The sequence below is a fragment of the Pseudorca crassidens genome, chromosome 3 (assembly GCF_039906515.1).
Source record: "Pseudorca crassidens isolate mPseCra1 chromosome 3, mPseCra1.hap1, whole genome shotgun sequence".
Taxonomy (NCBI): domain Eukaryota; kingdom Metazoa; phylum Chordata; class Mammalia; order Artiodactyla; family Delphinidae; genus Pseudorca; species Pseudorca crassidens.
This window is the reverse complement of record NC_090298.1, coordinates 147,629,141-147,651,653: the sequence shown is the minus strand read 5'-3', so window position 1 is coordinate 147,651,653 and position 22,513 is coordinate 147,629,141. Positions and strand designations below refer to the sequence as shown.

Sequence of the window (22,513 nt, the reverse complement as noted above, 5' to 3'; positions counted from 1 at the left end):
CTGATGTAAACAAACTTTTACTTGTGTGTGTGGGGGGGGCGGGGTGTGTGTGTGTGTGTGTGTGTGTGTGTGTGTGTGTGTGTGTGTGTGTGTGTGTGTGTGTAGCAGAGGGGAGGGCTGTGTACCCACACATTTTTTTCCTATGGAAAAGTTCTATCAGACTCTCAAAAGAGACCATGAACCAATAAAGCTTGGATCAAGGATCAACATTCCTTGGATCTTAAGCTGGAATATCCAATTCAGCCACAGAAGGCTCATAGTTCAAATGAATATCATGAAATACCATTTCCACACTGACCCTAACACACTGACACTCTTCCTCAGAGTTATAAAATGTTTCATGCCTTGTAAGTTCAGTCTCCTGATCAGGATGGTAAAATCAATCTGTTTGTTATGTATGAAGACCTGTGTTAGGCAATTTAAAAAACATGTCATTGTGTTAGGTATCTATAGCTGCATAATAAACCACCCCAAACTTAGTAGTGTTATTTACTTAAAATTTTATAACGTCAGCAACTTGGACTGGGCTCATCTGAACAATTCTTTTATCTAGGAATTACAAGGTGTGGGTTTGGAATCCCACAAAACATCAATTTTGCCACATTCATTAGTCAAGGCATGTCACAAAACCAGAAACAGGCTCCACCTCCTATTGGGAGGAGCCACAATGTCACCTTACAAAGAGGTTGCACACACAATTATTGCACCCACCCATCTTTCAAACAATCTACTGCACCTGCATGCTGAAGAACTTACGGTTAAAATAATATCATGTCTGTAATTTGTCAAAAAGTCTTAGGAAAAATTGATGGGGCAATAGTTGAAACAAAAAATAATCATTGTTAAAACTTGATAATGGGGGTTCCCTAGTGGTGCAGTGGATGAGAATCTGCCTGCCAATGCAGGGGACACAGGTTTGATCCCTGGTCCAGGAAGATCCCACATGTCGTGGAGCAACTAAGCCCGTGCACCACAACTACTGAGCCTGCGCTCTAGAGCCCACAAGCCACAACTACTGAAGCCCGCATGCCTAGAGCCCGTGCTCTGAAACAAGAGAAGCCACCGCAATGAGAAGCCCACGCACCACAACGAAGAGTACCCGCCGCTCGCCACAACTAGAGAAAGCCTACGTGCAGCAACGAAGACCCAACAAAGCCAAAAATAAATAAATAAAATAAAATTTTTTTTTTTAATTTGATGATGGGCATGTGGGGTTACAGTTGACGCGTGAACAATGCGGGGCTTGGGGCACCCACCCGTAGTGCAGTCGAAAATCTGTGTAAAACTTTACAGTCGGCCTTCTATATCCACAGTTCCACATCCTTGGATTCAACCAACCTCAGATCATGTAGTACTATAGCATGTATTTATTAAAAAGATTCCATGTATAAGTGAATCCTCACAGTTCAAACCCATGTTGTTCAACGGTCCACTGTATTTACACTAGTCTAAAATTTCTTTTTGTTTCTTTCTTTGGATTTCCATCTCACATTAGCCATCTGTTCTTGCATGCCATCTACTTTATCCATGAAAGCCCTTAGCATATTAATGATAGTTGTATTAAATTCCCAGTCTGATAATTCCAACATCCCTACCATGTCTGATTCTGATGCTTGCTCTGTCTCTTCAAATTGTTAGGTGTGTTTTTTTGTTTCTTTTACTTTTAGTATGCCTTGTAACTTTTTCCTGATAGCCAGACATGATATACCAGGTAAAGGATACTGCTGTAAATAGGCCTTCTGTAATATGGTGGTGAGGTGTGAGGGGAGGGGAAATGCACTATGGTCCTGTGATCAGGTTTCAGTCTTTTAGTGAGCCTATATCTCTGCACTGTAAACTTGACAAATGTTTCTGCATTTTTTTCTCCCCACTTAGGTGGGACAAGGTGGCTAGAGTAGGCTGGAGTTGAGTATTTCTCATCTCCAGGTTAGTTAGGCTCTGATAATATCCCAGCAGGTTAGGTGCTGGTTAGGCTCTGGTTAACTAGTTTCTCCTGAGGGCAGGCCTTGTTGAAGAACAGTACTCTGGCATATTTCAAAATGGTTCCTCTCTCCCCTGCTGCTGGAAGCATGAGGGGATTTTTTGCTGATATTTACTATGGGAACCTGGTTGAGCTCCTGGTGATAAATCTCAAAATATTTTGGTTCCCCGCCCCCCGTTCCTGGGTCCCCTGGGAATTTTTAACTCTCAGACTTGTCCACACTGAGCCTCCAGCAATTCATCAGTTACAGACCTGCTTGTGAGTCTCTGCTCCAAAACGCCGTGCCTCCATGTATTCACCTGTCTGTCTCTCCAATCTTGGAGGCAACAGTTTTTCCTATGGCTTACCCTCTTTTACAGATCCAAGAAGAGTTGCTAATTTTTCAGTTTGTTCAGCTTTTTATTTGTTGTTAGGATAGAGTGCGACTTCTAAGCTCCTTACATTTGCAACTGGAAACTGAAGTCACAGTAGTCTCTATTTTTGTGTGTGTTTAAAATTTTTCAAATAAAAAGGTTAAAATTAAATTAACAAAACACATGCTCTCAATTAATCCTCATAATAATTCTCTTCTTCACTCATATACGGGGACATTGAGATAGGGACCAGTCACATGACTGGCCTTTGCAAAGGTGACACATTTAGCAATGATGGCTAATATTTATTAAAGACATACAACATGGCAGCACCTGTCCAATCACATTGCATATCATATCCCCTTAATCATCAAACACTATGCACCAGGTGATATTATTATCTCCATTCTGAGATGAGAACCACCAAGAGGTTGCCCAATGTCACAGAATAAGCAGAGAAAGCAGAATATGGATCCATGAAGTGTGGAGCCTTCATCCACACACACAAAGCCTCTTCACACAAAGCCTCCACTCTTAGACCACTCACTAACAAAGAAGTAAAGCTGAGGTTAGAATCAAGGTTTGCCTTTCTCTAGTGGCAGGACTTACCCATTCCACGGTGGCAGGCTGGGACTTCTGGAGCTGGGTGCTTCCCTAGTCATGTTCTTTCAGTCCATTGCCTGTCCAAGTTTTTTCCTCCTAAATTTGCACATTATATTAACAATTAACACCCCATACTCAGTCAGGGATATGACTAAATTGCACAGCCTATTTCCCACTGGGTTTTCTATATCTTCTACTAAGAAATATAATGTACCTTAAGTGCTTTAAACTATAACTGGCATTTTAAACCAACGACTATTTGAAAGTTATTTTTAAAGACTTTCAAAAGAAGCCAAAACTTGTGGTAAAGTTCCCCTTTGGAATTTTCCTCACCAACATCCTCAACTGTAAATGTCCTTTAGTTTACACCTGCACCATCGCAGGGTGAGAAGCAAAAAGACTCATGAGTGAGGGGGATTTTGACTATGAAAGTTTGTTTCCAGGAATGACCTGAGAAGTGCATGGAGCAGCCTGGGATTTTTGAATTACTCTTCCTTCTAAATTGAGGTGCTCTTTGTCACTTTTAAGCACTCCCCTGTCTGTGTGTCAGAGCCTCAGCTACTCAGCCTGAAGCCATGGTTTATTACTCCCGGCTCTGAGGAAGTGAGAAAGTATAATTTACCAAAATAATTAGTGGGGAAACAGGAGGGAGGGGATTTCATACCTATGCCATGTGAAATGTCACTGGGCCTTGCCTGAAGGGATCTTCCAACTCCATCAGCAGCAGGAGTGCCACATCCCAGCTGTAACAGGAAAGTATATAGATGCAGATTAAGGAGAGGTAGGTGTGTGTGTGTGTGTGTGTGTGTGTGTGTGTGTGTGTGTGTGTGTGTGTGTGTGTGTGTGTGTGTGTGTGTGTACATGTTTTCATGATGATTTAGAAGTTAAAAGACGTCATGACTTATCTAGAAACATACCAAAATTTAAAAAAGACAGTGGTCCCTCTAAGAGTGAACTGCTGATACAAAAAGTTTATGGAATATTTTATTGAGATTCAGAATTAAAATTGTTTCTCTGGGTTCCTAAAATATCTTTCTGTAAATGGGCTTGTGTCCCTTCCAAAATGAAGGGAAAGTAAGTAAAATAGTGCTTGACTCACAGACACAAAACATTGGATCTACTTGTCAACAGTATTCCCCCAAGCACCCCAGCTTTGCAGAAAGGACATTAAAGGACTGAGGGCATTAACTGATTCATCGACACTGAGCTATGCAATGTTCTCTGATGCTTCACCTTCTTAAGAAATCGAAATACTGAGATTAAGGGGATGAGAAAGTAGAGTGAACCATATTTTAAAACTTAGTATTTTCAAAATAGAGAGGAGGGCAGAGAAGAGAGACAGAGAGGTAAGCTCCTTACAGATAGGCTCCTTAATCACCCAGGTCGCAAACTCAGTCAATTACAGTAACACATAACACAGTCAAATATTTAATGAAAACACAGTCGGAACTTGACCTCCAATACTCATAGTGCATTGTATGTATCAGGTTTCCCAGAAACAGGAGTAGTAAAAACAGATTACTTGTAAAGAAGTATATTCTCTCTCCTTCCAAGTAAACTCTTCCCCTGGTAACCATGCAGCTGCTGCAGTAGCCTTTGGGAGAGGGGTCGGGTGCTATCCTTTAAGTTACCTAACACTAGACAAAGGTAAATCAAAATTCAAATTCTTCTCAGCTTTCATAATTTCTGAGAAAATAAAAGTCCATCCCAGAAGACTGGCCTAAGTCGCTTAGTCAGATACTGTGAGGGGATCATAATGAAGGAGATGGAACTGCTGGATTTTTAATTTCAACGTCAGTGTTAATCAGCCCGGAATGCGCCCTAGGTTGCAGTCCTCAGCACATGTCCCTTGCAATCACAGCCACCAGACATCTTTCTTTCACTGTGGGAAAGTGTCAAATCCTTTCTCTTTGGGTACGTATTTGAGTCACAGGAAACGGTTTTTACATTCCACTCATAGGAATGAATGAGGTGTGAGAACATTTTAATTTCACATAAATGCTTCATGTCTTTATCAGAGTGGATTTATTTTTGTTACTTTTATGTAACTGTTTAAAAATTCTAACAATTATAAAAGTAATACAGATTCAGTATGGAAAATTTGGAACACAGATAAGGAAGAAAAGAAATGGGAGAAGCCATCTAAAGTCATGCAAAGACAATGACTGGTAGCATTTCCTGCTGTTTGGAAGCCTTTTAATTAAAATATGAATTATAAATTTTTCATTATTAAAGGTTATCTTCATATTTTTAAGATAAGTACCTGTGAAATGAGTTATCATTGCATCATACATGACTCTGATCGTTATATACACAGTTATGGCAATGTTCTTATAATTTTTGTTGTAAATAATGCTTATTGCAGTAAACAGTAAGCAACAATGAAAATTGACAAATAAACCTGAAACTATCTATATAATTCTAGAGTCAATTAAAGATAATATAAATTACACTGGCCTTGATTAAAATCAAAAGAAATGGGTTTGGGTCTCAGCTCTGCCAGCATATAGTGTGATTAAGAATAGGTTGCTTTAAGCCAAACCTGTGGTAACTCTACTTGGAGACTCTGAGTATTTCCTGTAATTACCCAGCTGAGATTTTGTATTGTTGATATAAGGGACCACTTTACTCTTCTTCCCTAAATAGAAGACAGTGAGAGCCTAGTGCACAAAAGGGGCTCTTTGAGAAAAAGGCTCATAGCAGATTTGTCTCATCAAGAATTCCAGCTAGGTCTTAGCTAAATGAAAAAGCAAGAAAGAGGTGCACAGGACAAATAGGAGTGCTTCTCTTCACTACCACCCACACTCTAGGGATCAGATGTTAGTCTCAAATGCACCAGGGAGTGCGTAGAGGGGAGTGGGAAGGGGTGATTCAAAACTCTTGAGAAGAAACAGAGGCTCACCCTCCCCCACAAAAAAGAATAAGTTGCTTAACCTCTCTTAAGTTCAGTTTTTTATCTGTAAAATAAAGGGGTTGAACTTTATCCCTAAAGTCCTTTCTTGTGTTAAAGTTTTCTGAATTAGGTGATTAGAATCAACAGTTGAGCATTTCTTTGCTAGATTTGACCTGTGCAAGCAACCACCTCTGATACGCAAATTACTAATTTCTGTTTTCTATTCATAGATGAGTTCATCCAGATGATCACTTTAATTCTCCATCAGTGAAAACACAGCCAAAGAAGAAAATCAACTTAAGAGTTATTCTGTTAGTCACAAATTCATTCACGCTCTAAGAAGACTAAATTGATATAGGGCAGAAATGACGTTTAAAACTATAGTACAGCCTTTTTTCCTCTCAGCTGGGTAATCTCATATTTGGAGAAACAGAGTAGAAAGGCATGGTGGCTGGCAGCAGCCTTGCTGGAGGAATACCTGAGCAGAGGAAGCTGCCCCAGCTTCCTGTCACCCCAGCCTCCTTCAGTAGCCCTTCTGAACACTTCAGACAGGAAGACTCCAGGAATCTGTCTGGTGAGACCTGAGTGGCTGACATGGTCTTGGTGCTCTGGCCAGATGTCAGGCCTGAGCCTCTGAGGTGGGAGAGCCAAGTTCAGGACACTAGTCCACCAGAGACCTCCTGGTCCCATGTAATATAAAACGGCAAGGCGCCCCCAGAGATCTCCATCTCAACGCTAAGACTCAGCTCCACTCAATGACCAGCAAGCTCCAGTGCTGGACACCCCATGCCAAACAGCCAGCAAGACAGGAACACAAGCCCACCCATTGGCACAGAGGTTGCCTAAAATCATAATAAGTTCACAGACACCCCAAAACACACCACTAGATGAGGTCCTGCCCACCAGAAAGACAAGATGGAGCCTCATGCACCAGAACACAGGCACCAGTCCCCTCCACCAGGAAGCCTACACAGCCCACTGAACAAACCTTAGCCACTAGGGGCAGACACCAAAAACAATGGGAACTACGAACATGCAGCCTGCAAAAAGGAGACCCCCAAAACAGTAAGTTAAGCAAAATGAGAAGACAGAAATATGCAGCAGATGAAGGAGCAGGTAAAAACCCACCAGACCAAATGAAGAGGAAATAGGCAGTCTACCTGAAAAAGAATTCAGAGTAATGATAGTAAAGATGATCCAGAATCTTGGAAATAGAATGGAGAAAATACAAGAAACGTTTAACAAGGACCTATAAGGACTGAAGAGCAAACAAACAATGACAAACAACACAATAAATGAAATCAAAAATTCTCAACAAGGAATCAATACCAGAATAACTGAGGCAGAAGAACGGATAAGTGACCTGGAAGGTAAAATAGTGGAAATAACTACCACAGAGCAGAATAAAGAAAAAAGAATGAAAAGAATTGAGGACAGTCTCAGAGACCTCTACAACAACATTAAACACACCAATATTTGAATTATAGGGGTCCCAGAAGAAGAAGAGAAAAAGAAAGGGACTGAGAAAATATTTGAAGGGATTATAGTTGAAAACTTCCCTAATATGGGAAAGGAAATAATCAATCAAGTCCAGGAAGCACAGAGTCTCATACATGATAAATCCAAGGAGAATCACGCCAAGGCACATATTAATCAAACTATCAAAAATTAAATACAAAGAAAAAATAATAAAAGCAGCAAGGGAAAAGCAACAAATAACATACAAGGGAATCTCCATAAGATTAGCAGCTGATCTTTCAGCAGAAACTCTGCAAGCCAGAAGGGAGTGGCAGGACATATTTAAATTGATGAAAGGGAAAAACCTACAACCAAGAAGATTCTACCCAGCAAGGATCTCATTCAGATTTGATGGAGAAAGTAAAACCTTTACAGACAAGCAAAAGTTAAGATAATTCAGCACCACCAAGCCAGCTTTACAACAAATGCTAAAGGAACTTCTCTAGGCAGGAAACACAAGAGAAAGAAAAGACCTACAATAACAAACCCAAAACAATTAAGAAAACGGTAATAGGAACATACATATCGATAATTACCTTAAATGTAAATGGATTAAATGCTTCAACCAGAAGACAAAGACTGGCTGAATGGTTACAAAAAAAAGACCCATATATATGCTGTCTACAAGAGACCCACTTCAGACCTAGGGACACTGAAAGTGAGAGACTGAAAGTCTCAGACACTGAAAGTGTCAGACACTCAGACACTGAAAGTCTCAGACCTAGAGACTGAAAGTGAGGAGATGGAGAAAGATATTCCATGCAAATGGAAGTCAAAAGAAAGCTGGAGTAGCAATTCTCATATCAGACAAAAGAGACTTTAAAACAAAGACTATTACAAGAGACAAAGAAGGACAGTACATAATGATCAAGGGGTCAATCCAAGAAGAAGATATAACAATTGTAAATATTTATGTACTCAACACAGGAGCAACTCAATACATAAGGCAAATGCAAACAGCCATAAAAGAGGAAATCAACAGTAACACAATCATAGTAGGGAACTTTAACACCCCACTTTCACCAATGGAAAGATCAACCAAAATGAAAATAAATAAGACAACACAAGCTTTAAATGACACATTAAACAAGATGAATTTAATTGATATTTATAGGACATATCATCCAAAAACAGCAGAATACACTTTCTCTTCAAATGCTCATGGAACACTCTCCAGGATAGGTCACATCTTGGGTCACAAATCAAGCTTTGGTAAATTTAAGAGAATTGAAATTGTGTCAAGTATCATTTCTGACCACAGCACTATAAGACTAGATTTCAGTTACGGAAAAAAACTGTAAAAAATACAAACACTTGGAGGCTAAACAATACACTATGAAATAGCCAAGAGATAACTGAAGAAATCAAAAAATACCTAGAAACAAATGACAATGAAAACACAACAGCCCAAAACCTCTGGGATGCAGCAAAAGCAGTTCTAAGAGGGAAGTTTATAGCAATACAATCCTACCTCAACAAACAAGAAAAATCTCAAATAAACAACCTAACCTTACATCTAAAGCAATTAGAGAAAGAAGAACAAAAAAACCCCAAAGTTAGCAGAAGGAAAGAAATCATAAAGATGAGATCAGAAGTAAATGAAAAAGAAATGAAGGAAATGATAGCAAAGATTAACAAAACTAAAAGCTGGTTCTTTGAGAAGATAAACAAAATTGATATACCATTAGCCTGACTCATCAAGAACAAAAGGGTGAAGACACAAATCAACAGAATTAGAAATGAAAAAGGAGAAGTAACAACTGACACTGCAGAAATACAAAGGATTATGAGAGACTACTACAAGCAATATATTCCAATAAAATGAACAACCTGAAAGAAACGGACAAATTCTTAGAAAAGCACAACCTTTCGAGACTGAACCAGGAAGAAATAGAAAATATAAACAGTCTATCACAAGCATTGAAATTGAAACTGCGTTCAAAATCTTCCTACAAACAAGAGCTCAGAACCAGATGGCTTCACAGGCGAATTCTATCAAACATTTAGAGAAGAGCTAACACCTATCCCTCTCAAACTCTTCCAAAATATAGCAGAAGACAAAACACTCCCAAACTCATTCTATAAGGCCACCATCACCCTGACACCAAAACCAGACAAAGATGTCACAAAAAAGAAAACTACAGGCCAATATCACTGATGAACATAGTTGCGAAATTCCTCAACAAAATACTAGCAAACAGAATCCAGCAGCACATTAAAGGGATCATAAGCCATGATCAAGTGGGGTTTATCCCAGGAATGCAAGGATTCTTCAATATATGCAACTCAATCAATGTGATACACCATACTAACAAATTGAAGGATAAAAAACATATGATCATCTGAATAGATGCAGAAAAAGATTTCAACAAAATTCAACATCCATTTATGATAAAAACCCTCCAGAAAGCAGGCACAGAGGCAACTTACTTCAACATAATAAAGGCCATATATGACAATCCCACAGCCAACATCATTCTCAATGGTGAAAAACTGAAACCGTTTCCACTAAGATCAGGAACAAGACAAGGTTGCCCACTCTCACCACTATTATTCAACACAGTTTTGGAAGTTTTAGCCACAGCAATCAGAGAAGAAAAAGAAATAAAAGAAATCCAAATTGGAAAAGAAGAAGTAAAGTTGTCACTGTTTGCAGATGACATGATACTATACATAGAGAATCCTAAAGATGCTACCAGAGAACTACTAGAGCTAATCAATGAATTTGGTAAAGTAGCAGGATACAAAATTAATGCACAGAAATCTCTTGCATTCCTATACACTAATGATGAAAAATTTGAAAGAGAAATTAAGGAAACACTCCGATTTACCACTGCAACAAAAAGAATAAAATACCTAGGAATAAACCTACCTAAGGAGACAAAAGACCCGTACGCAGAAAACTATAATACACTAATGAAAGAAATTAAAGATGATACAAACAGATGGAGAGATATACCATGTTCTTGGATTGGAAGAATCAACATTGTGAAAATGACTATACTACCCAAAGCAATCTACAGATTCAATGCAATCCCTATCAAACTACCAATGGCAGTTTTCACAGAACTAGAACAAAAAATTTCACAATTTGTATGGAAACACAAAAGACCCTGAATAGCCAAAGCAATCCTGAGAAAGAAAAACAGAGCTGGAGGAATCAGGCTCCCGGACTTCAGACTATACTACAAAGCTACAGTAATCAAGGCAGTATGGTACTGGCACAAAAAACAGAAATATAGGTCAATGGAACAGGAGAGAAAGCCCAGAGATAAACTCATGCACATATGGTCACCTTATCTTTGATAAAGAAGGCAAGAATATACAATGGAGAAAAGATAGCCTGTTCAATAAGTGGTGCTAGGAAAACTGGACAGTTACATGGAAAAGAATGAAATTAGAACACTCTCTAACACCGTACACAAAAATAAACTCAAAATGGATTAAAGACCTAAATGTAAGGCCAGACAGTATCAAAATCTTAGAGGAAAACATAGGAAGAACATTCTTTGACATAAATCACAGCAAGATCCTTTTTGACCCACCTCCTAGAGAAATGGAAATAAAAACAAAAATAAACTTATTTTTAAAATAAGTTATTTAATATTTTAATATTTATTAAAAAATAAAAGCTCTTGCACAGAAACCATAAACAAGACGAAAAGACAACCCTCAGAATGGGAGAAAATATTTACAAATGAAACAATGGACAAAGGATTAATCTCCAAAATATACAAACAGCTCATGCAGCTTAATAACAACAAAACAAACAACCCAATCCAAAAATGGACAGAAGACCTAAATAGACTTTTCTCCAGAGAAGATATACAGATTGCCAACAAACACATGAAAGGATGCTCAACATCACTAATCATTAGAGAAATGCAAATCAAAACTACAATGAGAGATCACCTCACACCGGCCAGAATGGCCATCATCAAAACGTCTACAGACAATAAATGCTGGAGAGAGTGTGGAGAAAAGGGAACCCTCTTGCACTGTTGGTGGGAATGTAAATTGATACAGCCACTATGGAGAACAGTATGGAGGTTTCTTAAAAAACTAAAAATAGAACTATCGTATGACCCAGCAATCCCACTACTGGGCATAAACCCTGAGAAAACCATAATTCAAAATAAGTCATGTACCACAATGTTCATTGCAGCTCTATTTACAATAGCCAGGACATGGAAGCAACCTAAGTGTCCATCAACAGATGAATGAGTAAAGAAGATGTGGCACATATATACAATGGAATATTAGCCATAAAAAGAAACGAAAGTGAGTTATTTGTAGTGAGGTGGATGGACCTAGAGTCTGTCCTGCAGAGTGAAGTAAGTCAGAAAGAGAAAAACAAATACCGTATGCTAACACATATATATGGAATCTAAAAAAAAAAATGGTTCTGAAGAACCTAGGGGCAGGACAGGAATAAAGACACAGACGTAGAGAAAGGACTTGAGGACACAGGGAGAGGGAAGGATAAGCTGGGAAGAAGTGAGTGTCACTGACATACATACACTACCAAATGTAAAATAGATAGCTAGTGGGAAGCAGCTGCATAGCACAGGGAGATCAGCTCGGTGCTTTGTGACCACCTAGAGGGGTAGGATAGGGAGGGTGGGAGGGAGACCTAAGAGGACAGAATATGGGGATATATGTATACATATAGATAAGTCACTTCGTTATACAGCAGAATCTAACACACCATTGTAAAGCAATTATACTCCAATAAAGATGTTAAAAAACAAAAAGAAAAACTGCAGTACAGTCCAGTTCTTTCCTCAAGCAAAGTATCGGTTAATCTGTAACAATATTAAGAACTCCATTTGTAGAGAAGAGAAGAATCACAGAATAAGCTTGGAGGACACTGGAGCAATGGTATAATCTAGTCTTGCCTCGTATCATGGATGGCAAACTCAAATGCATATAGGAACCATACAAATAGGTAGTATAAATGTCTCCTTATATCTGTCCCATTTCACTGAATGAATAAACCCAATGATAGAGTGACAGGGGCTGTGGAGAATTGGAAAATGTGTGCCCAGAAAAAGACAAAGATCCACCAGATTGTTGGCAGGAGGAATGTGAGCACAGCATAGCCAAATCTTCTGATTTTTCAAGAAAAGCTAGCAATCCAGATGTAGATGTGTGTGTGTGTGTGTGTGTGTGTGTGTGTGTGTGTGTGTGTGTGTGTGTGTGTGTGTGTAAATTTCCAAGTTTCTAATTTTGGCTCAAAGTTGCTTTTTGTTTTTTGGGTTTTTTTCCCCTGAACTATGTGGGCCGAACAGTACAACTGTGGGCCACCAATTTGCAAACCTCCAGCGTGTATAGAAAACTTGACTCCCTCCATATTCTGGAATGCATGCTGCATAGACATGCTACTGAAGCATTCAGGCAAAAAGTGGAAGACCAAGCCAACCATCTGGGGAAGAGAGAGCTTCATCTGCATTGCCCTAAAAGATGCTCAACATTTAAACCCAAGGAGATCCATTTTGGAAGTATTTCCTCCAAACAGCTATGTGTTTTCTCACGTATGAATAAAATAGCTGATGATGATTGGACATACAGCTCTTTGGTTTTCAGCTTTTTAGTTTAACAGAGTTAGTATCCTAAAATGTAAATTAATCCCTTTTAAATGAACTTGGGAAAAAGTCTTATGATCAATGTATGCAATTTACTTGAATTCAATTTGAACAATAAAATTATCCCAAAGCCTCCGAACCCCACTCCCTCCCTTACCTCCAACCACAAGAAAGGGGCATTATGCAAAGAAATATTCCACTGCTTTGCTGATGTGTCTAACGTTAGAACACTTGCTCCTCCCTCTCATTCCTATAAAACATCTGCACAAAGTGGGCCCAGCTGGCTTGCAAATATGTTTCCATGATGCAGGCCAGCTTTCAGCCCCTTCCTATCACCCTTTGTCTTTTGTCTCCTTTCTGCCAGTGAGCATTTCCCTTTTAAACATCTAATGCTTAGTGAAAAAAATCATTGTTAACAGGTTAAAAGTTAATGTGTTTCACCTGTTTCACCTCCTTCCATTAGTAAACTTGGACCCGCAAAGGAGGATTTGACATATTACTTGTTGGCCTATCTCCTCCACAGAGGAAATTATGAGGGGTGCTCAAGAGTTGTTCATCAAAATGTCAGGCTCAAATTTGGTAAAGTCATTATAACACCTGCTTTCTGGGAATTCTCATGAAATCTCACTCCTCACTTTGTATAGAGTCTGCTATTGGCCAAGAAATACACACACCCATGACTTTTATTTACAGTTCAAGGCCTATTTGGGGATGGTGGGGAGGAAGGAAATTTCAGAAATCAGCTAGTGGTGAACGGTCCTAGAGGATGACGCTGAAAGGCATCCAGACTGCTTGGGAAGCCTCTTGAGATTACGGGGTTCTTGCAAGATTGCCAGGGACTTCTGAACTTTCCATCAGTTCAGACTCAGTAAGCTAGGAGAAGAGTTTCACCAGGAAACTATCTCAACTCCAGCCAAAGCAGCAAGCATCTGGTATTCAGGTAGATTAAAAAGAAATAAGATGCAAAAAAAAAAAAGAAAAAGAAAAAAAGCAAGTCTGAAGTACTTGAAAGTCATAGAAAAGGCTCAAAATGGCAATCCTTTTGAGAGTGAACTAGGTTCCTTCAACCAAAGCATATACTCAATATTCAGGTCCTCACCTCTTTCTATATTCTATCTTCTTGCACAATAACACCCCCACCTCTCCTATACTCCTCCCCTGCTGACCACCCAAGGACATTCTAAGTAAAAGGGAAATGTGGGTCTTCCTGGCTCAGTGGGGGATCTTAAATAGTTTTTAATTCCCAAATTGCTCATGCCTTTTTATCTACCACTTCTGCAACTAGAAGGGATAAGAGCTAAAAGGTCATAAGCCTTGAAGATTAAAATGATGGAACTCTCCCCAAATTCAGCTGCTAATTTTTCCAAGAATTAGCCATGCTCTCCCACCAATTAACACTGCTACATGTAGCAAATAAAAATACAGGATACCAGTTAAATTAGAATTTCAGAAGACAGTAAATCTCTTTTATTATACATCCCAAATACCATATGAACATACTTGTACAAAAAAATTATTCACTGTTTAGCTGAAATAAAATTTAACTGTCTATCCTGTATTTTATCGGGTAATCTACTACCAACGGATTCAGGAAAATGGTTGGACTTTAGAGCCTGGTGAATTGAAGAAGAATATTCATTCAACAAAGCTAGTGAATAGGAATTTTAAAACGTAGAAAGCTCTTAACTGAAAGAAAAAGGCTAAAGGACCCACTTTACCCTACCTTTTTATATGATCAGCTAGCCCAGTGATTCTCCACCATGGCTGTACATTAGTCACTGGGGGAACAGCTAAACATTTCTCATGTTTACACCCTGCCCTAGACCAAATGGATCAGAGTGGAATATTTTAAGATGTCTCGTGATTCTAATGAGAGTCAGATTGAGAACGATTGAGCTAAAGAGGCAATGGAGAAAAGCTGAAGTGTGGCAGGGAGTGTGACTGTTTTAACCCAGGTTCCCAAACTTTACTGCATATTGCATTCTCCCTGGGGATCTTTAAAAACCACTGATGCCCAACAGCCACTCCTAGGCACTTCAATTCCATTAGTGTTGGGTACAGACTAGGCATCAGGAGTTATAAAAGCTTCTCAGTTGTTTTAATGTACAACAAAGTTTGGAGACCACTCTTTGAAACTTATATACCTCTATATCTTAGGATGGAAGCAGTACTAATTACTTTTGTGGGAGTAGGAATGAAATCAAACCTTCCAACCATATTTAAGAATAAATTAGATGTTACTTTTTCGACCTATTTTTCCCATGTTGGCTGGGAGAGTTAAACCCTACGAAGAGTATGCTGTTTTCAAGAGCTTAACTCTGCCTGTTTATAGGATGCCTATTAATCCCTTTGCCAGGAGTTTTATAGGCGGAAGGAGGACAGTCGCCCAAGACCCTTTCGTAACTCCCTGGCTTCAGTCATATATAATAATAACGATTAAGTGCCAGTGTGATTCAGAAGCCATACTTCTTCTGTACATAAAGATTTGCTCTATGCACAAACTGATGGATTGGCATGGAGGGAAGTGTGTGATGCCAACCTCCAGACTAATTTGCAAAAAGGAAAAAAAATAATCTGGGTCTTGCTATATTCAAATATGGTCAAAAGGGACATGTATTCCTCTGATCTTTCTTACAAATTGCTAAGCTCACACTGATCCCTGAAACTGTTAGTCTTCCAACATTTAAAAGGTTACTCACCCCCAAGAGATTATTCAGCCCTGATCTGACAGAAAGTGCAAGAGCATTGCTTTTTAGCGCCAAAAGCCAACAGACCTGAATTCCAAAGAAGCATGCTTTGTGGGAGGATATGGGCCTTACCCCAGCTGGTGGGGTAATCTGAGAACCAAGGGAAGACATGACTGTCAGAGAGGACACCTGATGAGTTCCAGAACTCGAGCTTAAGGAAGTATTTCACAAGACTAACCAATTTATCAAAAGTAGCCAAATACTGCCAGCATGCAGTGCATCATGGGGGAGTAGATGGGGTTCACTTGTGATGAAGCCAGAGTCTGAGCATCCTGCCTGATAACAAGAGGCAAGTAAATGGTAAAACAATGATTAATACAAAGAAAGGATCACATCTAATATCAGAGTTGCCTAAAGTTTTATCACCATGATAGGAAAAAAGGGAGCTTTTACTGTCTGCATAAGGTATATAAAGCCTGCAAAACACTTTCTCATGTCTCATATTTTGAGAGAAATTTGAAAACATAAAATTATCTTTAAAATACACATAACTAACATTTCTTATTACTGTGCTTTTGAGTGTTCTTACATAGCTGATTATTACATAATCAAAGGACTTTAAGGATTACTGGAAATGTCCACTCTTTTTAATATTTTCTATTTTTGGAAAATTAATAGGATGACATGTGCCAGATTTGTTTTGCAGGAAATAGATAAACCTGTCGAAGACATAATAAAATATTAGGAAAACATGAGTTTTAAAACTTTAAGCTCATCGAGGGTGACTCTTCCTTTAAGAGAACTTACTACATGAAGTCTGTATTTACACAAAAGTGAACATTTACTTTAGCCAAGGAGTCTTTGCTTTGCAGGCCTCTCCAATAGGGTTATTTTATACACCAAGTTCCCTAGTACAATTTAAAATGCTTGAATTACAGAAATTATATCAATACATAAATTCTGAATGAAGAAATATTGGTTCAAATGAGGGACACAAATCATCACAGGTGAATGAAGCAATAAAAATCTCAGAGGGTATCAAGTACCCTAAACTATTTATTCAGTGTACTGTCTCTGTGACATGTAATTTGTTTCATGTAAACTGATTAATCAATTTTTAGCATTTTTCATTGAGGATTAAGAATAGTATTTTTTTCTACAAGTTACTTGACTTTGATGTTTCAAAGAGAGTTTATAGATTCCCCATTTAAATCAATGAATTGCATTTTTCATTCATTCATCAAACTTGACTTTAGCATCTAGCATGTCCCAAGCACTTGCTGGGAGAAACCACAGTGAGCAAAACATACATTGGCCTTTTCCATCCTAAAGAGCTTAAGTTTTAGTGAGGGAAGCAGACATAAATTACACAAATTTCCACAAACTATTATAATTGTTCCAAAGGATAAGCACAAGTTGATATGACTGTACACAGAGGACACGCCCTAGGCTAAGGATGCAGAAAAGGGGTCCCAGAGGGAGTCACATTTGAGCTGAGACAATGCTCTTAATAATAACAGCTACTATTTACTGACATTATGCTAAAGGTTTAAAAAGTATTAGCTCACTTAAACCATACAACAAACTACTGAATTAGATACTTTGATTATCCCATTTTGTACTCCAGGAAACTGAGGCTTAGAGAGGCTAAGTAGTTTGTTAAAGGCAACCAGAGGAAGTAACAGAGCCTGCAGTTGAACCCAGATGCTGAGTCTAGAACATGTATTGTATTCTTAACTATTACTCATAGGGCTTCTCTAGTGAAAAGGATGAGATGGTGTTTATTAGTCTGCTTGGGTTGCAATAATGAAATACTTAAACAACAGAGAATTTATTTTTCACAGATCTGGAGGCTAGGAAGTATAAGATCAAGGTGCTGGCCCACTCATTTCCTGGTGAGGGCTCTCTTCTTGGCCTGTAGATGCTTCTCTCACATGGCCCTTTTTCTGTGGTACAAAGAGAGTGAAAGAGACATCTCTTTCTCTTCCTCTCCTCATAAGAGGCCACCAATTCTATGGGATTAGGGCCCCACTCCTATGACCTCATTTAATCATAATTACCTCCTAAAGACCCTATCTCCAAATACAGTCATACTGAGGGTTAGGACTTCAACATATGAATTTGTAGGGGACACAATTCACTCTATAGCATGGAGTAAACTAAGTAGGAGGAGAAGAATGATCCAGATGAGGAATAACTATGATCTCAAAAGACTGAGAGTATAGGTGCTAATAAATACGTGCATTTGGCTTATCTTCTGCCTGAAACTAGAATGGTAACCATATCCACCAACAGAATTTAATGTTTGTAACAGAAAGACGGTCATGTCAGATAAAATATTTGCAAAGACTGTCACCTAGTGGCAATAGGCAAGAGGTAGCTCATAGGCGAGTATTACTGAACTGGGGTATTCATGTATTTTGTGTGCATTCCCAAGTTGTTTTTCCTAAGAATAAAATGCATTAAACTAAGCATTACAACACTGAGACAGTCACCACTTCTTTCCATATAGAAAAGCAGTGTGACAGTTCCAAGCTCGCAGAGAAAGAACAGGACTCTAAATTTTATCCCATCCCACTTCGAGTCAGACCAAATAAATATGGGCCAACAGTACAGTGAGTAATATATATATATCATAACCAGTGAATATGTTTTATTCAGCAGTGTAGATTTATCCAGGGTCACAGTACTGGATAAAGGGCCCCAACTAGTTGAGGTACTGTCATAAAATAAAAGGAATATGTAGTGGATACTGGAAGACAGGAAGTCATAAGTAGTAACTACAGTTTTGTGAATAGTTGCAAAAATCAGGACTCTAGAATTTTTTATGTACATATATATATTGAACTAACTAGAGTGGGTACTATTCTTGGCAAGTAAAAACCATAACTGGTATAAACACTGCATCTTAATTCTAACTGGCTTAGGTGCTAAAATCATCTGAAGAAGTAAGCTTAACGGGGATGTAATGGTAATGTGAAGTGGTGCCAAGAAAGGGATTACATACAAGCTGTTTGGATCCTTATTTTCCTCCACTGTAGACTAGGCCCCTTCGTTTAGGGTAAACCGTCCCTTGGGTTCAACCAAGACATTTTTCTCAGAGGAGCCATCACTAGATTTTATCCCTGGAAGTTAGCAACTTTCAGTTTTAGCCTCATAAACTCCTAAATGCAGAATGGGAAGCTGACAGGTTAATTAGTCCATTCACGCTCAGACATAAGTATTATTGAGTGTATTGGTTAAAATTATTTACATTTCAAATAACATAAAACTCAAATTGAAGCTATTGATATTTGAGCAAAAACTAAACAGTTCGGGGATATCTCTAGCTTCAAGAGGAGCTTGATGTAGGGCCCAAATAGCATGGCCAAGACTCTTTTTACCTATTTATCAGCTCTGCTTTTGATTCTATTTCAAGCTGACTTAAGCTTCATGGACCTAAGATGGCAGCTGGCAGCTCTGGGCTGCAAAGTCTAAGTACAGAAGGGGTTAACAAAATCCATTTTTCCAGCAGTCCCAGTGAGTATCTCATTGTATTTCACCCACTTGGATTTAGTCACATGCACATCCCTGAACCAATGACTACAATCAGAGTGACTCTAGAGTTGAAGGGTAGGATCAATTTTAAACAATCCACATGGCTGAAAATGGAGGGAAAAATGACTTACCCAAAGAATAATCAGAATGCTTTGGGAAGGAAAAGCAGGAGGGAACTGATGCTGAAAAGTTAACCAATAAATGTCCACAATATTGGGATAATGCACCTTTGCTCTGAATGAGGACTGCACATATTCAGGGGGAAAAGGAATATAGCAGTAGGGCTCACGAAGAGTTGAAGCTGCTGCTATACATAGCCGACCCAGGAGAGACTGCAGACTAGGCTGGCATGGTCATTATTACTACTAAATTGTCAAACCCACCACCTGGTACAATTATTCATTTTGGTATCAAATCATCACAGAAGGAGCTGTGACAATTCAATTTCCTGATCTCTTCTCAAATGGCTCTTCTGTTTATTTTGTTGGATCCTTATTCTCCTCCTGTTCCAAAGATTAGGACAATGACCAAAGTCCTGCACACAGCCCTCTCTTCTCTCTCTCTAAGCCTCTTTCTTGACCTCAGCCAATCTCCATGTTTTAATTACCACAACCTTGAGTATAACTTCCAAAACTTCATCTCCTGGTCCATCCTATGAATCATGGAACTTTGTAAATTAATCCAGTTCTTATTTGCAAACTCTGTGTCTCAGGGTTCTGGGCTTGTTCTTCTTTGGCCCCTAGCTTAGAGCTTTCCTTAATATTATGAAGGAACAAGAAAGTCTAAGTCGTACTCTGAGTAACGGTTTATTGTTTGGTAAATGCCCCTTCCACTAAATTCTAAGTTCCTTGAGGACAGAGACTATTCACCTGTGGTACCAAAAAAACCTTAATCATTCAATAAGTGCATGTCAAAATACACACAGCTTTCAGTGCAATGCAACCACTCCCTTCTACACCATTTTTGATAACCAGTCCTCTCTTTTCCACTAGAACAGTCATAGTGAAGGAATGATGGCCAGTTTACTACAGCAGTCTATCCAAGTTTTGAACAGCTATAATATTATGAATTATACAATTAGAAATATTATTATTATTAGAAGTAATATTATAGCAATAATATTAGGAACTGTATTCCCAGCATCCAAGTTCCTTTGCTATGCTTGAGGAATCCACTACTCTGTACGAGGAGGCAAAATCAAATCTCTTATTATATAAACTGAAAATGACAGATGCATTATTTTCCTGACCCTTGGCATTTAGCACATGGTATGTGGACCTCATCTCAGTATGTGGAACTGCATTTGTAACTGTGAATCTTAAGCAAGTTATCCAAAAAAAGCAGGGACTCTCTAGAATTCATTTCACTTGTGACATCTACTGTCCAGTGGTGGTATAGGCAGCACCCTATCCAGACAGTTCCTAAAGACTGACTTTAATTTTGAAACGGGTAGCTTCTATGATTTTACTAATACTGTCTCCTCTCCTTGAATGCATTCCTCCTTGCTTAGCTCAGTCACCTTCAAGGCCCTGCTCAAGTGCCTCCTGCACTGTGGAACGTTAAAGAAACACCATGACAAACCTGACCTCTCCCATCACACATCTCCTTTAGTGTAGGGTATACACCATTCATGTGACATTTATACACATCCCTGTGGTTATTTACATTTGCTTTTATTTAATCCCCTACTATGCTGTGAGCATCTTCCAGAGTCAAGTGGCAATTACCACCTTCTGAATTCTTTGCATTATGCCTAGCACACTGTGGTCACTCAGCTACAAGTTTAAAATATTTTAAAAATATTAGATATGAAAGAAACATCAGTGAAATGTAGGTTTACATTCTCACGTAACAAAGGAGAAAAATGAAGTTCAGATACATTATAGGTTACCTAATTTCGGCCAGTCATGATTGGCCTAAGCTAGAATGGGTATCTTCCTGACTCCTGAGTTGAAGAATCTTTGTCAAATGAAAGGGAAAATCAGATTTCATTTATTCAAGAACATGGGAGTGGTGACAAATGAAGGAACATCTGACTCATTCAGACCCCAAATGCACCTGCTAGGGTACACTGTGAACAACATGAAGACATCATTGTTTTCAGTCTTCAAAGCCAGAACAATCCTTTATTTAGTATGGCCTACCTCAGTTAGAAATAGAAGTCTGCAAAAGAAATTAAGAAGAGAAAAGCAGGGAGGGTGTGGCATACCAAGACCTAAGGAGACTCAAGGAGAACTATCAACTCTATCAATTGTTAAGAGAAATGAGGACTGAATAACGGATTTTGCAAGATAGAACTCACTGGTGACGTTGAGAAGAGCCATTCACTGGAGTGATGGGACCAAAACCTGAAGTGGGGAAAAAAGTTAGAATAAAAAGTAAGAAAATGAAATAATGAGCCTGAATTTTTTTTGTTTTTCAGGAATTTTGTTATCAAGGGAAGAAAATAAATGATGTGGTAGCTGATTTGAGGTCAAGGGAGGTTAGAGTTATTTTTTGAGATGGAAGTCCTTATAACATGCTTATTTGTTCAAAGGGAAGAAAAAACTGATGTGAAAAACAGAGCACCTATGGCCAAATCTCCAAGTAGGCAAGAAAAGATGGCCTCAAAAGCACAACATGATCCATACGACAGTTGCTAGGACTCAGAAGTGCTCACTAAATGTTGGCTATTATTATTTCTTATCGCCTAAAATTTTGAATAATGAATAGGCATCAGGTTTACAAAATATAAAATCATATTTAAAGACACACGCAAGAGCTTGGACTTCAGCAGCAGACTGCATTAGTTCAAATTCTGGTTCTACCACTTGGTCAAGATATCTTTCTTCTAGGGGCTTTGTTTTCCTTTGCAGAAAAAGACAATAATACCTACCTCATAAGGCTGTTGGCGGGCTTAAATGAGATAATCCGTGTAAAATTTAGCACTGTACTCGCGCGTGGTGAAGGTTCAAGTGTTTAAGGCCACTATAATAACTGTCATTCTGTCCTATAAGCGTAACTGTGATTCTGTCTATAACATTTTTCAGCACTGTCACACTGATTTAAATTCCTGGAGGTCACAGGGCAGAGCTTTCAGAACGCACATTGGCCAACGCGCTGTTAGGCCAGCACACTATGGAATTCCCCCACCGCCTCGTCTTCTAGCGACACAGTCCCTCCAGAAGCTACTGTCGTTACGAAAACAAACAAACAAACAAAAAAACACCTAGAGGACCAACCCTGAATAAGACTAACGAGCCACAGAACCACGTCTGCGCCAAGCCCGAGGCGCTCTACTTGCACCTGCGCAGTCGCTGTAGGTAGGGCGTGGCAGTCTCGGAGCTTCCTCCCTTTTTTGCCTTTACGCGCCGTCA

The 22,513-nt window shown here is 39.0% G+C and overlaps 1 long non-coding RNA gene across 1 annotated transcript; it reads right to left on the bottom strand.

Moving 5' to 3' along the window:
• Positions 1 to 2,943: 2,943 nt before the first annotated feature.
• LOC137222125 (uncharacterized) lies at positions 2,944 to 22,491 on the bottom strand. Its single transcript, XR_010942340.1, has 4 exons — positions 22,033 to 22,491; positions 21,460 to 21,505; positions 3,602 to 3,680; positions 2,944 to 3,033 (listed from the first exon to the last, which is right to left on the bottom strand). It is a non-coding gene; the product is annotated as an uncharacterized lncRNA (long non-coding RNA).
• Between the last annotated feature and the right edge of the window lie 22 nt (positions 22,492 to 22,513).